We start from the raw sequence: 16,115 nt of genomic DNA, 5'->3' as shown, positions 1-16,115 counted from the left end.
GCTTAGGTGCCTGTTCCTTCAGGTGAGTAGATTTACAGTAGGTAAAACATCAAATGAAAACGCTTTCATCCTCATGGCAACGGTCGGATATGAAAAATAACCTTAGATCTCTAGCACTGAGTGGTTGACGGCAAAAGCAGTCTGCTACCACAGAGACCAAATCTAACCATGCAACAAGTTAATGCAGAGGTAAATTTAACTGTCTCAAACAAACAAAAAAACCAAAAAACCAAAAAATAATTTATATTATTTTTGGCATTTGATGACACTAAAATAGGCTTAAATCAAAGGAGCCAAAGCATTCAATGCAATTTAATGAGAAATGAATCCATTACAGAATATACTTTTATTGCTTTGAGGAGGTAAGAAAGAATAGTTTGACTTTTTTTTTTAATGGATATAACTGCACCATTTTCTTGTGCAGCTTCTGCATTAGAGTTGAAAGAGATTTTTATGCACAAATGCCAATAATGGTTTTAAACAGTATAAATACTTGCTGGAAGATGGATCCTAATGCCCTCTTTGGAACTATTGTGGTCTATCAGGTCAATAATACTCATTTAAAAAACTCTCCAAAAGTGTTTTCATACAATAGCCCCTGAAGATAATGAAAGGGCCATTATGGTTTGCTGAGTCAATAACCTATATTTTTAATACATACTCCAAAATTCATTTCCTTTTCTATGTCAACGTCTGTTTAAACTATTTCAATTAATTATAGTAAAGAGGGAGAGCTGTAATCGGTTTGAACTTTAGCTGTTATTCATCATTCAGTTCTTAAAACCAGTTGCTTTTCCTGCCACGTTAAGCTAGATTCTTACCAATGGCTTTGAGCAAGGGGACCTGGAAAAAAGGATGTGGCAGAGAGAAAGAAGAATGTCACTTACATGTCAGTGCAAATAGAAATAAAAAACCTCTACAACAGTGACTTGGAAAACTGGGCAAAAGGCAGTCTGCATCCTCCAACTGGCCAGGTTATTGCAGATAATTGCAGGTTTTCTGGATATTTTTTTTAAAACTTCATTTTATAAAATGATTATATCAGAAATTTAAATCTGGACAAACCAACACAAGCATGACCAATGGGCTCCAAATAGCCTCTTCTCAGTTATAATTTCACATTTATTTGATTTGTGCGAGAATGAAATACTTTAATGTTTAAATTACAGACATTTAAAACATAGCTTATATATTTAGTGTCTGACAATTGAGACTCAAATTGCATCTACTTTTACAGAAATGGTGCAAAGGTTGTAAGGGCTAAATTGATAAATTTATTCTGAAGGGAGGCACTGACAATTTGAATAAGGTTATATTTATTTTTACATGTCTTGTTTGTATGGATATATGCCTGATTTAAAGTGTTGGGATTCTGCAATTTTGCTGTAAGTTTTTTTTTTTTTTTTTTTAAATATAACCACTGTATGTTGGATGCTCACGGAAATGAGGCTCCTGTTTTTCCTGTTTCTCTGTTGATCGGTATTTCCATAAATATTTTCTTCCCCTTCCTCTATACTGTGGTTTTGTGAAAATACCTTTCAGCTTAATTATTTAACCTTGGCTTGTTTTGCTAGGTGAAGAGAGGCTAGCATTTTTGCTTGGCTCTGTTATTTGAATCTGACAAGGTTTCACAGTTTAATTAAGTTGGATTTTCTAACCTGCTGGTCTTGTCTGCTGGCTGCAGTGAGATCCCCAAGCAGAGCAAAGTGGTGGTGCTCGGTGACACCACACAGCTGCATGAGACAGAAAGAGAAAATGGACCTGGAGTCACCTGAACCTGGAGCTTAAGGGGGAAATGAGGTACTTTAGAAGAGGGGGCTCAGGGGCCACGGTGGTGGGGGGGTTGCCAGGGTTGAGTCAGCACAGACTTTATTACCCCAAGCCCTGATTGACACCACCACACGGGTCTTACAAAAATCGGTGTTCAAGTGAGCAAAATAGTGACACAAATCAGAGCCATAGACACAGTCCGTGTGTTCATCCAGCAAACTTACAGAGTTCCTAAGTGAGCCACTCCCCAAGGGCTCGAGGAGAAATGGCAAAGGGCCTCTACCTTCCTGAAGCTACACCAGATGCCAATCAGAGTATTATACACAAGAATGTAAAACCACAACCTCAATAAGGAAAGGTGGTAGATAGAAGAGTAAGTTGACCTGGTTAGCAAGGGGTTTGGCTAAGAGAGATGAAGTTTTATTAAAAATTAATAATAACCATAGTCCTAATGCTAGTACTACCGTTGATAAAAGGTAACGTTGACTCAACATTGATTATGTGGCATGGGCCCTGTAATAATAATGTAATGGTGCGATAATTGTTACTTAATCCCCATGACGCTCTGTAAAGTAGGTACTGTAGTCGGCTTCATTTGACAGAAGGGAACACTGGGATACAGCAAGGTTGAGTAACTTCCTTAAGATCACACAGCCCAAGAGGGAAGAGGAATAGGAATCAACACAATCCAGATTGAGAGGTTTTACTCTTAACCATCACACTTGAACCTCCTCAGCAAATTGAACCTGGAATTCTCAGTCCTCTGCCGCTAGAAAATGATTAGAATAGTGAATAAAGTACTCTCTATTTGCCAGATGCTAATCAAACCTTCTGATTATGTTAATTAATTTCATCCTTTAGACATTCTTCTTTAAAATAGGTTATGTTGTTCGCCCCCTTTTACCAGTAGGGTAATTACAAACCACCTCCAGAGTTCTTGTCCAGGAGCTATCTGCTATTGGGCCTTGCAGTACCCAGGTGGTAGTCAGAAATGCAGGATGCTGCTAACTGTGCCAGGAAGGGTGTCAACTGTCCCTCAGGACTAAAGACGCAGCTGAAAAGGTCTTCCAGAATGTGGAATAAGTTGTACAGATAAAAAAAAGTTTGCTTCAATATTGCAAACACACCTATAATCTCATCATGAATAAAGACAGAAATTGGCAATAAAGTAGAAACTTTGTCATTTGGCTTAGGATTAAAACCCGGTAGACTAGCTTGCTGAGTAGACCTGTAAGGAGAAAGCTCAAATATGAATTAATCCAAAGGAATCTGCAGTCCCTACGGATTGAGCCTGTCTGTGTCTAGGCAAAGGATTTTGAAATAACTGTCATGTATTTCTGATTTCAGATTCATTTGCTTTTTAATAAGAGTTTAATGTTAAAAAGAAAACACTATTGTGCCAAAGTTCAGATCGTCACTTTTGAACAGATTTCCATAGAGTTAAGTCAGGTGCTTGTCGTGAAAGGTCACTGAATGACACGGGTGGAGTCAGCCTAAGCGAGAAGAGCGGATATTACCAAGAGATGGATGGAGCCCCACTTGTCACAGTTAGTCTAAATATCGGACCACTAGGTCCTCAAACAGCCAGGAATAATAAGCTGTGGTTCTAGAGGTTTCAGATTCAATTTTCATGATTTGTTAGGCTAAACCTTTCCACTGCTGCTAGTTCTCACCTACTGTCAGGCCCAGGCAATAGAAGATCATTTTCTGTGATTCCAAACCTTGGGTCACGTGTAGGAAATTCACTTCTCTCTCCGGATCTGAAACAGGGCTTATGCTGGAGAGCACACACGAACTGAGCCGTGGTTGGGCATGTTTGGTTCAGAGGATGCTGGGGTGCCCAGCACCACGGCACAACATAGAGGGGAAGGTTAGCTGCAAAAAGAAGGTTCCGCTTCATCTGGGTAAAGGTCAAATCCAGCTTTTCAGTGGTAACATTTCTAACTAGGGTGATTGTTAATTTCCTTGATTCCCATTATTTAGTTTCTAAAGGGTGCAGATTCCAAAGCAAGAAGTTAGGAGAATCTGATCCTTAGGTCTGATACAAATTCACGTATGGGGTTGCAGGGACACATTACGGACACTTTAAACATGTAAATCTAGAGATGGGCTACTACACAGTTGACAGGCTGCTCTTGAAAGCCTTCTAAGAACTCTCTAAGATCTCCTGGGGGATTAAACTTCCCTCTACTGCAAGGCAATCAGGATCTCAGGCTCTAAATCCCAACATTGCTGTTACTTGCTCTTGGTCCTTCCAGGGTGACAGTAATTCTTGGCACACAGTGGAGGAGAGGGTGCATATATATTTGGGCCTGACACCTGTGAGGCTTCCAGTAGAGAAATAATGATACACCGAAATTAAAGCAATTAGTAGAAAAAGTTAATTTTTCCCATGTATATTAATAGAAAGCCTCATCAATATTTTCTCTATGAGCGGCATGTAAATCAACTTTTCTCCCTACTATTAGATTATTGCTAGCTCTTTGGAAAGTCATTTTAAAGCATCATTTGAAAACCAATCACAAAAAAAGTTGTAAAGAACTGTCATCTTTTCATCTTTTATGCTAGGATTTATGAAGTGAGCTCCCTCTTCCTCTAAGTGACTGATCTAAGAAATTCACAGACCTTTACTTAAACCATGTGAAAATAAAAACCTAGCACGGTATTTCTATCATGAGAGACATCTTTCTTTCTTCTGCCTTCACTGTGTTTGATCATGGACAATGAGATATATAGTTGTATAGAGACACGTCCATTTGCCTTTCCCCAATGACATTCCCACTAATATATTTTTTCCACCATTCATCTTGACTAGTTTGATTTTTCTCCTGGTTGATTTTTCTCTTCTCTTTTGTGAAGGTTTCTGCTCAGACTACCAATGCTTTCCTTTCTTCTTCTCTTTTATCAGTTCTGAAAAAGGGGCTGTGAATTTCCACAGAGCTATGTTTGTTTTTCAGTGAGTGTTTTTTCCCTCCAATGCTGAGGACAGGCCATTTATATCTTGGTGATGAAGGATAATTTGACTTTAGTAGAATTGTCTTTTCCATCAAGAGAAGGAAAACATGGCTCTTTCCTGTCCCACTCAAATTTTAATACCAAAGAGTGTTAACACAAATTTTTTTTGATAGACAGTGGAGTCTATCAGTAAGCCACAAATTTGCCAAAAGAATTCATGGGATGTACTGACTCCATATTTCCTATTTTACTCTATATTCTGGAAAGCAGGAAATGGAGGGAGAACTTTGAGCTTTATTTTATAATAATGTTACTGGGTTGTTTATGAGGGTCATGTTTGAATTATGAATTCTTTCAGGCTCGTAAGTCACAGGGGAATAGTAACTACCGTAGACTCATCAACTTTTTTAATTCTGTGAAACAAATCCCTCTGGAAAAATGAATATTAATAATTAGACAGTATCCAATTAGGGGCCATAGGCCAGAGCTAATCCCTCAACTCAAAAATCCACAAAGCACATGTAACAGAAGAAACTTAAGCTAACAAACCCTATTAACATAAAATTAATGATAATAGTACAGTGTGAGAGATTTCAGCCCCCTTCAGTAAGAACTATTGACATAATTGTTTTCTTTTCCTATGAAATTCATTTTTTAGCCTAAGCTTTTCATTTTGCCCTTTGAAACAAACATATAATTTTCATCTTACATTCGTTTAAGAACCCATATTTTGATCAGTTCTTAAATATGAGCCTTATTCCTTGCAAATTAAGAACACATCGAGGCCTCTATTTTCTTTGATGTTAACAGAGAAATTCACTGTCTTCGGCAAACTCAGTGAGGAATTACTCCATTTCTAATTCACGCAGAGGTGTTCGATAGGTTTTTCCAAATCCTTTGGAGTTCTGTTAGGTGTATCAGCCTAACTCTAGATGGGCATGTCTCTTATCACAGCATCCTTAAATGGTACTCAGGAACTCCAAGGTACAGAGAAGACAACACCCTGGGTTAACATGGTATCTGCACGTGCACTCTATAACTTCCTGTTCAGTGACACAGAGACTTAATATGTTCTCTGGTGCATTGGTCCCTCCTTAGGAACCCTGAGCTGGCCAAATGGAAGGAAACTCTTATAAGCAGAAGCAATGGAAATGAAATTGGTTTCCTTAAACCCCAGCCCATGTTCCTTTTGGATCTGATCTAGAGATTTTCTTAATTCTTCTACAGCCAAATAATATATTTTCACACTGTTCTTCTTCATCTTGCTGGAAGCTTTGCAAGGTGTCAGGGACAAATATGGAATAGGCTTGTGTGTCTTCTTTAGAGACACAAAACAGAAGTTTGCACATGCAGTAAAATTCACCAAATGTTTTCAGGGAGAAAGGTGATTTCATTTAGCCTCTGAACAAAAAGGAAAAAGGCATTCAGATATGTTAAGGCCTAAATGATATAGTAGACACAAGTAGACACAGCAAGGATACGCTACAAACTGTTCCCTTTATGCCTATTTCAGCACACAGATGCTTTTTATCTCACTAAATCAGAAGTGCTAAGGCTTCATCATTAACCAGATTTCCCCCCAATAAAATGTCAAGGCTAATTTCTGGTTCCATGGGTAAATGGACTTTTTTTTTTATCTTAAAAGTTTCCAGGAGTCATGTTTCTGTGGAATGCCAGGGTCATACTTTAAGGCTGTGCTTGTCTTTTTGAAATGAGAATAACTGTTCATTTAGTAGTCAATAGTCCTTGACTATTCTGAACTATGGAAAAAAAGCAATAAATAACTTTGTTTTGATCCCTTTTATCCACATTCTTATAAAGCTTCAGAAACTATTTATCTTAGCTAATGCAAAAATTTACCCTCAGTAGTTTAAAAAATGTAGATTTAAGACAAAAAAAAGAACCAAATTTTGGTCCATCCAACTGGCAAAGCTTGAGAACAGTGACCATGGTCTGTGTTGGCTAGGGTGTGGAGAAATGGGTATAATTTTATACAGCTGGTGGGGTTTTAAAATTGGTTCAGCATGTCTGTAGAGCAATTTAGCAACAGCTGTCAAAATATATTAAAAGGCACCTAGTTTTTGATCCAGAAATTCCTTTTCTAGGAATTACTAAGGAAAATATTAGAAATGTGTATAAACACATTTGTCCTGAGATTTTTTGTTTCTTGTGCAGTTATATATAATCAGAAAACTTGAAAAATTCAGTAATAGTGCATTAGTTAAGTAGATTGTTGAGTATCTACATGGTGTAAAAATCATGTTGTACCAGAGGGCCTGACGTGAGAAAATGTTCACAACTCTTCTTTGACACTTCAAGTGGAAACGGAGTTCTGTGCAACAGTGTGCCCACAGAGGCTGCGCTGCTCTATTGACATCTGTTTCTGGAAAAGAAAAAAAAACACAAAAAACAAAAAACCCAAGATTTCCCTGTGGTTTAATCTATGTTGTGGATTTCCAAAGTCTTCTTTATTATCACTATTATTATTTAATTTCTTTATTGCTCCTCTTTCTTCTTTCTTTCTCTCCTTTCCTTCTGTCCCTTCTTTTAGTTTTTCCTCCTATCATTCTTTGTTGTAAGAAAATGTGGAATAAATAGAAAAGATGGTCAAGGAAATCTCCCGTGGGCAACTCTTCCCTATTTAGGGCTTGCCTTTCTGAGCGGCTTCCAGCCTTTCATTGATGTTGAGTTATTTTCAACTCTCTATTTTTTTCTATTGATTAAAAAAAATGACAGCAGAATGCATTACAATTCTTATTACACACCTGAGAGTGAGAGTGAGGTTTTTTTGTTTGTTTGTTTGTTTTCAGATAAGCCAATTAATTCTGCTTAATCGAGGTTCTTCTGTAGACCTTCCTTTCTTTAGGCAAAACTGGTGTCCATTTGTAAATTTGATTCAGTATTCCTTTACTTCATATTAATTTGTGCCTCTTTGACTTCTCCTTTGAAATTGGTTATAACATCTTTTCTGGTTCTCTCATTTAATTAGTAGGCTAAATAAAATATTTGACAACTAATCATTACATATCCATATGAGAGTCATGATTTTACCTTTTTGGAAAATTACCCTTTAACATTGGTTTCTTGCTTTTATTACTTGAGTATGTATTACCTTTTTGCTAGAAAGGCAAAACAAAAGTTGCTGCGATTTAAAAGAATTTATTGTGCTACAACCCTATATTTTACAATGTCAAAGTGGCATTTTTATAAAACATTTCCCATGAAATTTTCTTAATATTTCTACAAGTGCATTTAAAAATGTATTAGATGCACAGTATTTTCAGACCAATATGCTATACTGGAGAGCCATATATGAAAAGGACTATGGCTATCATGTTAAACATCTTTTAAGAACTATTATTTTCTGTACTAAACATTAAAATATCCACTGTTTCATTAAAAATATCTTGAAATATCAACTCTATTGGTGTTGACTTTTCCAAAGTGGCTTTGGCTGTTTGTGGCTTAATCCCCACCTGGCAGATCAATTCAGTGCCGAGAAAGAACAGGGCATCTTTGGATCTCGCTGCTGTGGACCTGCAAAATAGCCGTGGGCAGATTCCTGGAGTCTCACGTATTCACAGGAGTCTATTTGCCTTCACAATCAGACCATTAAAATATAGTCCATAATGGAACAAAGAGACAAAAGGGGTTTTAATAAAAAAGAGCAAGATACCTGACTCTCATTGGGAAGGTCAAATCACCTTGATTGTGCATAAGATGTCATGTAGATCAGGTTGGAGAAAACTCTGGCCTTGGTCATAATGGGATTTAACTCATGTGATCTTTCATGTTCACAAGATGAATCAATCTTTCTCTTTCCTTCTTTTTCCTCCTCTCCTCTCCCCTCACTTTCCTTTCTTGTCAAAGTCCATTTATGGAATGGGGATATGGAGGGAAGGGTTTTTCTTTTCCTTTTTTTTGGCACCGGAAATTGAACCCAGGGATGCTCAACCACCAGCCATATCCTCAACCCTTATTATTTTTTATTCTGAGACAGAGTCTTAATAAGTTCCCGAGGTCCTCACTAAATTGCTGAGGCTGGCCTTGAACGTGGCAGTCCTCCTGCCTCAGCCTCCTGAGCTGCTAGATTACAGGCGTGCACCACTGCACCAGGGGGAAGGAGGTGGTTGTGTTGAGTGTTTTGAAGATCACTTTCCCCACTAGAGGCTTTCCCTAACTTCTTGAGACTTGCTCCTCCTTTACTCTTGTCCTTGAAGAAGGGGTGAGAGATGGTTCTAGACTGGCCAGGATCATGAAGCCAGTGCTTTTCTGGCTCAACATTGGGAGACACCAGAAAGAGGATGCAGGACTCTTTGCCTTGGCTGGCGTAACTGGCTGGACTCCGCAGAGCTGGGGGAGCTCTTGGTCTGGAAACGCCCACTTCTTGGGGGAAAACACTGCTTCTTTTCCTTGGTCTTAGCTGCTTGCGTGCAGATTGCTGCTCTACACCTTCCAGGCACTACTGATCCCAAAGGATCAGGGCAAAGGGAGGGACACAGCCCAGGCATCACTGCATACTCCCAGCTAACAGATGCATCGCCCATAGTTCTGATGGCACTCTAGGGAGGTTCTGTGGTTTCAATGTGTCCCCCCAAGAACATGTGTTGGAGACAGTGTTGGGAGGTGGGGCCTGATGGGAGGTGTTTAGTTCATGAGGGTCATGAATGGACTAATGCTAGGTGTAAAAAGACTTGAACCTGCAACTTCAATCTTGCTCTCTCACACCTTGACTTTGCCCTTCTTCTGAGGGATAATGCACTAAGAAGGCCATTGACAGGTGCTGACCCCTTAGTCTTAGATTTCTCAGTCTTCAGAACTGTAAGCCCATAAATCTCTATTCATTAAAAATTACCATTCTATTATAGCAATGTGAAACAGACTAAAGATAGAACCTATATTAAGCAAAAATGGGGTTCTAATATCATCGCATTATTAGATTAAGCACTGTCAATGGCGTCTTCTCCCTAAGGTCCATAGTATCTATTTCTGCTTTAGTTAGCAAGATCTTGAAATAAATAACACCCACGGATGGTAAGTCAAGGGTCCTTGGTTTCCAGAGAGATGCATTTCCTGGTGTAGCTGGTTCGAAGCACAAACTCCGGGAAGCGGCAGCCTGGGATTTTGCATGCCCTTTGGTTTTGATAGTGCATCATATCCCAGGTCTCACACTTTTGATTTTCATAGTATATCATATCCTAGAACGTACACTTTGGATTTTGATAGTGTATCGTATCTTAGATCTCACACTTTTGTAGCATTAGGTAGAAACAAATCTCTTTCAATTTCCTCAGCTGCAGTAGCAAGATTTTAAATCACTGAGTTCTCCAATATAAAAATGAAATGTATCCCACAGTGAGAAGATTTTTCAGACACTCCTCTTGACACTCTGAAAATCTCAAAGTCCTCCGCTCTCACATCCCTCGTTAGGATTCACAGGTGGCCCTCCGGTTTTGTTAAACAGTCACCCTATCTATTCAGCTTTGCCTGCTAAAATATGAATTGTGGCATTTGGGTTATTTCTTTTCCATATTTCTATTTGTGCATTTTATTTTTCTAGAGTTTTGAATTAATATCCCACTTACAACTAGAATACTTAATTGATTTTTTTAATATCTATACTTTTCCTATGAGTAAAAGTCATTTTAGACTAAAGAAAATTAGGAAAATAATAAAACTATTGAGAGAAGAGAGAAAGGGGACGTCTTCTATTTCTTAACAATTACAAATGCGTCACCTTGTATTTTATGTTTTTTCCCTAAACTTATGATATTTGATATAGTTTCTCTAATTGTGGTATGCATAAATCTGTGTCGTGAAAGTAGAACTGAAAGATCAAGATTGATGCTTCCTTGCCTCGTCCCCAACTCTGTCCTGTGCATCTTCCATGGTTCATCCATGAAAGACCAATGAGAGAAAAGCACAGAGAAAAAAATCCCAAGTACCTCTCCATGTTGAGGCAGGGCTAGAGGTTTTGCTTGTTGACTTGTTAGGTTTTATCCACCCCTCCCAGGTGGAGGCATTGCTACTTGGCTATTCTTTTTAAAGTACCGAAAAAGGTAACATTAAGTTAGAGAAGAATGACCTCTAGAATTCTGAGTCATCTGAAACTTTTTACTTAAAACAATCCTTTATTTTTATTTTAAAAAGAAACACATGCCCTTTGCTAAAAAAAAAATCAAAACCTACAAATAAAAACAAAGCATTATTTTTCTTTTCAAAACTAAATACAATAAGCAAATATCTAACAAGATATCATCTGCCCTCTCATGTATTCACAGACCCTGAGCACCATTCCCTCAAAGACCCTTACTCATGAAATCTGTAAATGCTTATTAAAATTTGCACCTTATTCCAGGCTCTCTTCTAAGCACAATAGAGACTAAGACAGAAAAATCCCCTATTCACCAGGGGCTTACATTCTGCTGGAGGGAAACAAACTGTGAGCAAAATTATTTTATATTGTCATGAGATTTTCATTAAGGAAGAAGCAGGGTGAAGTAGCAGTGGCAGGAGGAAAAACCTATCTATCCACCATTGATCATTGTCTCACTGCCTGAGATCATGTATTTTCTACTTTGTAACTTCTTTCAAATCCTTGTTTTTCCAAGGAGGGAAGTGGAATTCTAATTCCATCTAAGCAGGAAAGTCAGGCCAGTTTCAGAACTGCCTTAGAGCCATGGAGTCATGGCTGGGTGACATTGGTGAACTTATTTCTCTACTATGGATCTTAGCGCCTACTATGCATTCTTAGTTTCTTTTAGGAAATAGCTTTTCTGAATTTTGGCTCATAGAAGAATCTGAGGAGTGCCCTGAAATGGTGTCCCTTTTTTATGTTTGCAATATCTGTGGATGGTCTAAAGATTTCACGAAAATCACAAGAAGAAAAAGGTAAGCTCAGTGTTGAAAACCACTGGATTTAATGCCCAATGCTCCCTTTCACCCCAGTGGTGTCAGGATGCCTTCATATTTATTTTAACATCACACCTGATGTACGAGGTTCTGGTTTGGAGCAACATTTTAGAGCTTCAAATAAATTTTCTTTTGAAAAATTTGCCTCTTCTCTCTGCTTTACGGTCTTCTAATCTCTTTATCTCTGCAGACTTTTACTTCGGCCCTTGAAGGATTGGTTTACTTTACAGAAGTTATTGCATCTGAAGAATCATAGACACACAAATGTTCAGGCTCAGGTCTGAGAAATTCACAGAGCAGGACTAACAATGGTTGCAGTATCAAATCCTAGGGTCAGGAACATGATCATTTTAACAACTGATCACAAAACAAAGTATGCATATGGTGAAAGCTAAGAAAGTGGCAACTGCCTTGTATCTTAATAGAACAAACAGGTAAACAAACAAACAAATACCACACTGTGAAGAAAAGGAGCCCTGGCTTTGGGGTGGTGCAAAAATACTTCCTGGTTCCTACATGTGCACATTTTTCATTCTGAAATATAAATGAATCTATCTCTTTTTAATCCATTGCTCCCAATGGAAAATGTAATCAATGGTAAATATATTTATGTATGCAGAATTTTATACTTCATCAACATCCTCAAAATGAGTTTTCCAGCATCTAGAAGGAAAACTCTCCAGTACATGCCAAGGAATGTAAAGTACCTTCTTCCTGATGTGTGTTACACACTGACACCGTCGCTGTGTCAAAGACAAATGTTTATGTTCCTTCACCCGAGTGTTGTGTATGCCCATTCATTTGTGTTTCTAATATTGAGTGTTGGCATCGATTTCCCTTTCCTGAGATTAAAGAGGGGAGCTCCAGATTTTAGATGACAAAAGAAAACTCACAGACGCCTGGATTTTAGGGACATGGAAGAAAGCCTCAAGAGCAGGAGCCGGGAGCCAGCTGACATCGTGATGTTTTTTAGTCCATTATGTTAATAACGACAGTTCCTTGAATGGACAGGTTCAACTCACCCGATGATCTATGCACATATCAAATAGTTGATCATACTTAAAACCCACTTCCAGTGCTCCTTAGCTCAAACCCTAGGAGGGCAGGTGTTTGGTCCACCCGGTTCGCTTTCCAAATTTCAGTGCAGTGCCCGACATCTATAGAACACTTAAGAGTAATTATTTGAATGAATAATCAGATGGATGGCTAAATAAATGAGTTAATTAATAAAAATGCCTGGAGGAATTACTTGTTAAGCCCCCGGGTGACTCCTTTACTTTCTACGGTGAACATGTGTACATTTTCATGATATTAAGTTCTCAGAAATCAGATGCTATACTGATTCTTTTATGAGAATTTTTTTTTTGGTCACAGTTTTGTCAAAAATTACAATAAACTAAGGACTTTATATTATATATCTTTTTTAAAATATTTTATTTTTTTATTTAGATGTGGAATAACTAAGCATGGTTAACTGCTTTGAGCAGCTGACTAGATCTATTTATTCTGGAAGTTCTGGAATCCTACTGCGGCTGAGGAAGCCAGAGCTAGAAGGGCTTGAGGGTCTGGGGAAGCGTCCCTGGTTCCAGAACAATCCATCAGAAGCAATGACTTTGTCCAGAGGCTTTAGGGAATCTCAGGCTTGGCTGGGAGATAGGAAAAAACCAGTGTTATAAACCGGCGGTTGCTGCAGGCTGAAGACTCAGGATCAAGCCCGTGATGGTGATGTGATTCCTGGCAAGCGCTTAGGTAAGATGCTTCAAGACAAATGCTAATCTCACAACAAGACACCCATCACGGAGCCTCTATTTCAGTCTATGTTAATATGACATAGTCTAGGGGCAGCTTACCATTCAGAGAGGGGACGCAGAGGTGCCAAGAAGAATTTCAACATTTAGTCTTATACCTGCTCTGATACTTATGATCCCAACCCCATTCCATGTGGCAATGCTGATTTCATAGTCCACGTGGAGGGGCTACGTCTGCCTTCTGCTCAGGAACCAGAGGGGCTAATCTGTAGGTAAGAGGTACTGGCATTGCAGCTAGGCTTGTGTCAGGCAAAGGCTAACAAAGCTTCTATCGAGAAGCTGGGACTAAGTCTTGGTTCCAAAAAAAGAAGCACCGTAGTTATTTACAAGTGCTCTAAGTATTGTTGTCAACAATACGAGGAATAGGCAAATGTATCAATTGGAAGGCCAATGTTATCCCACCTGTGAAAACCATTTTTATGTTCAAGTTCCTCCCTGGTTTAGTGTTCAGGTAGGAGCTTGCCAAAAAAAAAAAAAAAAAAGGAGAAAATGTCTGGATTATTGCATGCAGAGGGTTTGAGGGTTTGAGGGAGAGAGACTTCCACACTGGAGACAGGAGAGCTACTGCAATAGGGAGAGGAGACTATTGTAGCAGGGTGAATACTGTGATAATTATTAGGTCAGCAAAAGTCTCAGGAATTAGGTAAAAATGGATTTTCTTGTATAGAGAAGAGTACAAATCTAGGAAGAGCTAGGTGGGAGGAAGTGGGATCAGTCTGTGGCTTGATTAGACTGTGGGTCTGAGGATGTTTTACCTTGAGAACAGCCTATTCTCAGGAGAAGTTGTATGCTCCCTCAGACCGAAGGTGGGCCCAAGTTCAGGGACCTGGGGGGAAAGAAAAGTTTTACCAAAGTATCCCAGTGCTCAGGGGCCTACCAGTTCTGTCACCAATTTATGAGCAAAGAAAAGGAATGTAGGGAGTTGGCGTCTGGCCTTGTTCTCACAAACCAGGGGACAGGCATCCCTGTACGTCTGTCTCCTCTAAGTTCGATGTGGAAGGGTGGCTTTTTGCAGTAAGTTCTTTTCCAGATCACAAAAAGTGGAGGCTTCCTGGAACCTTTCCTACTGTTCAGGACCACAGGGCTCAGGTAAGGTTTGATACTGCCAAGCTCAACTATGGGGCAGGCTTTGCTCTGTGAGGGTCTCACTCTAAACCAGAAAAGGGTGGGAGCTGCTACAAACCCTGGCCACTACTTCAGGTGTCTCTGGTCATTTCATGTCCATGTCATTCTAATTGCCCAACAGTAAGTGGAGAAGTGAGTAGATCCTTGGTATGATGACAGAAAGAGCTTGGTTATTGAACCACTCCCCAGGTACCAACGTGGCAGAACTTCTCCCGTCCAGCCCCCTGCAGGCAAACTGCCTAACTTAGGAGAATTTGTGAAATCCCTCTCCGCCATTTCAGATAGTTAAATCCACTTATTGGGCTAAATATATTGAGGAAATTCAGAATCTTGTTATCATGAATAGTAAATTTCTGAATGACTAACAGAACTTTTTTTCTCCCTACCATGCTAATACAAGTGATTGACTCAGCCAAGGTCAGTCAGCATGGTCATAAAAAATTATCCTTTTAGCGGTTTAATATTGGGTGCAGGAAAGGATGTGGTAGTTGTATGCAAACAACCACCAAGAAATGCAGTCACAATTTTTTTTTCTGAATACATTTAAAAAATAAGGATCCATATAATGTCAGGCCATTGGCCTGGGAGGCAAGAGAGGCTAGCTCGAATACAAATATACTGTTTCTGATGAAGGAAACACTTTTTTATTCATATAAAGTATTTATTAGGTATTGGGTTTTATAAACAGTTTGGTCCTAGAGTCTTTATTTTAAAAAGGTTACTCTGAATGCATTACCGGGTGTCCTGTGGAATATTTCACATAAAAGGAAGCAGAAAATGTATAAATGTAAACAGGCTAATTGTATGCAGATATAAATTATGGATGTTGGTCTTATGAAAAAGTGCTGCTGATTTGCAGGGGTCTTATTCAGCAGCTCTGTGTCTTGTCTAAGGGGATATTTAGTATGGCTGTGATGTGCAGAATTTAAAACAAAACTTTGAATTCTGGAGAATAAAATATAGCCCAATTGTACCAGGACCACCCCGTGGGGAGGGGAGGTTTTATCTCATTTTATTGCTGTTGGCATCGGTACTCATTAGCTCTGTTATCCCACGCACGCTCTGGTCTGCAGATGCCGTGCTGAGGCAAAGGTTTGGGAAGGGCTGCTGCTTTTCCTTGATGCTTCTCAGGAGTCACTGCAGGTGACACTGTCCCCCAGTAGTCCTCACAGTGTTCATGGCTGGAGTGGCTTGTTGCACGCACAGGAAAAGTGAGAGACGTGACTCAGGCTACTAGAGCCCCCTCCCATTCATAAAACAAATAAAAACATGAAACTTATGAAGAACGCCAGAGGATAAAAAGAGTCATGCTGGATGGTGCAAAGGAAAGGACGATGATAGGATCACTCTGCGTGCTGGCGACTTGCCACGCCATGGCCAATTTTAAGCTATACCACCAAGTTTAACCTTGGATTAAAAAACAAAAACAAAAACAAAAAAATCCCCCAAAACAAAAAACTTTCATTCCATTCTAAAGCACTGAGGAAAAGTGGAAAATGAACAACTTCAGAAGTATGAACTAATTGGCTTAATACTTTATGATAA

This window comes from Ictidomys tridecemlineatus, chromosome 8 (assembly GCF_052094955.1).
Source record: "Ictidomys tridecemlineatus isolate mIctTri1 chromosome 8, mIctTri1.hap1, whole genome shotgun sequence".
In the NCBI taxonomy this organism is placed as follows: domain Eukaryota; kingdom Metazoa; phylum Chordata; class Mammalia; order Rodentia; family Sciuridae; genus Ictidomys; species Ictidomys tridecemlineatus.
The sequence above is the reverse complement of the archived record's forward strand: the minus strand, read 5'-3'. Positions refer to the sequence as shown.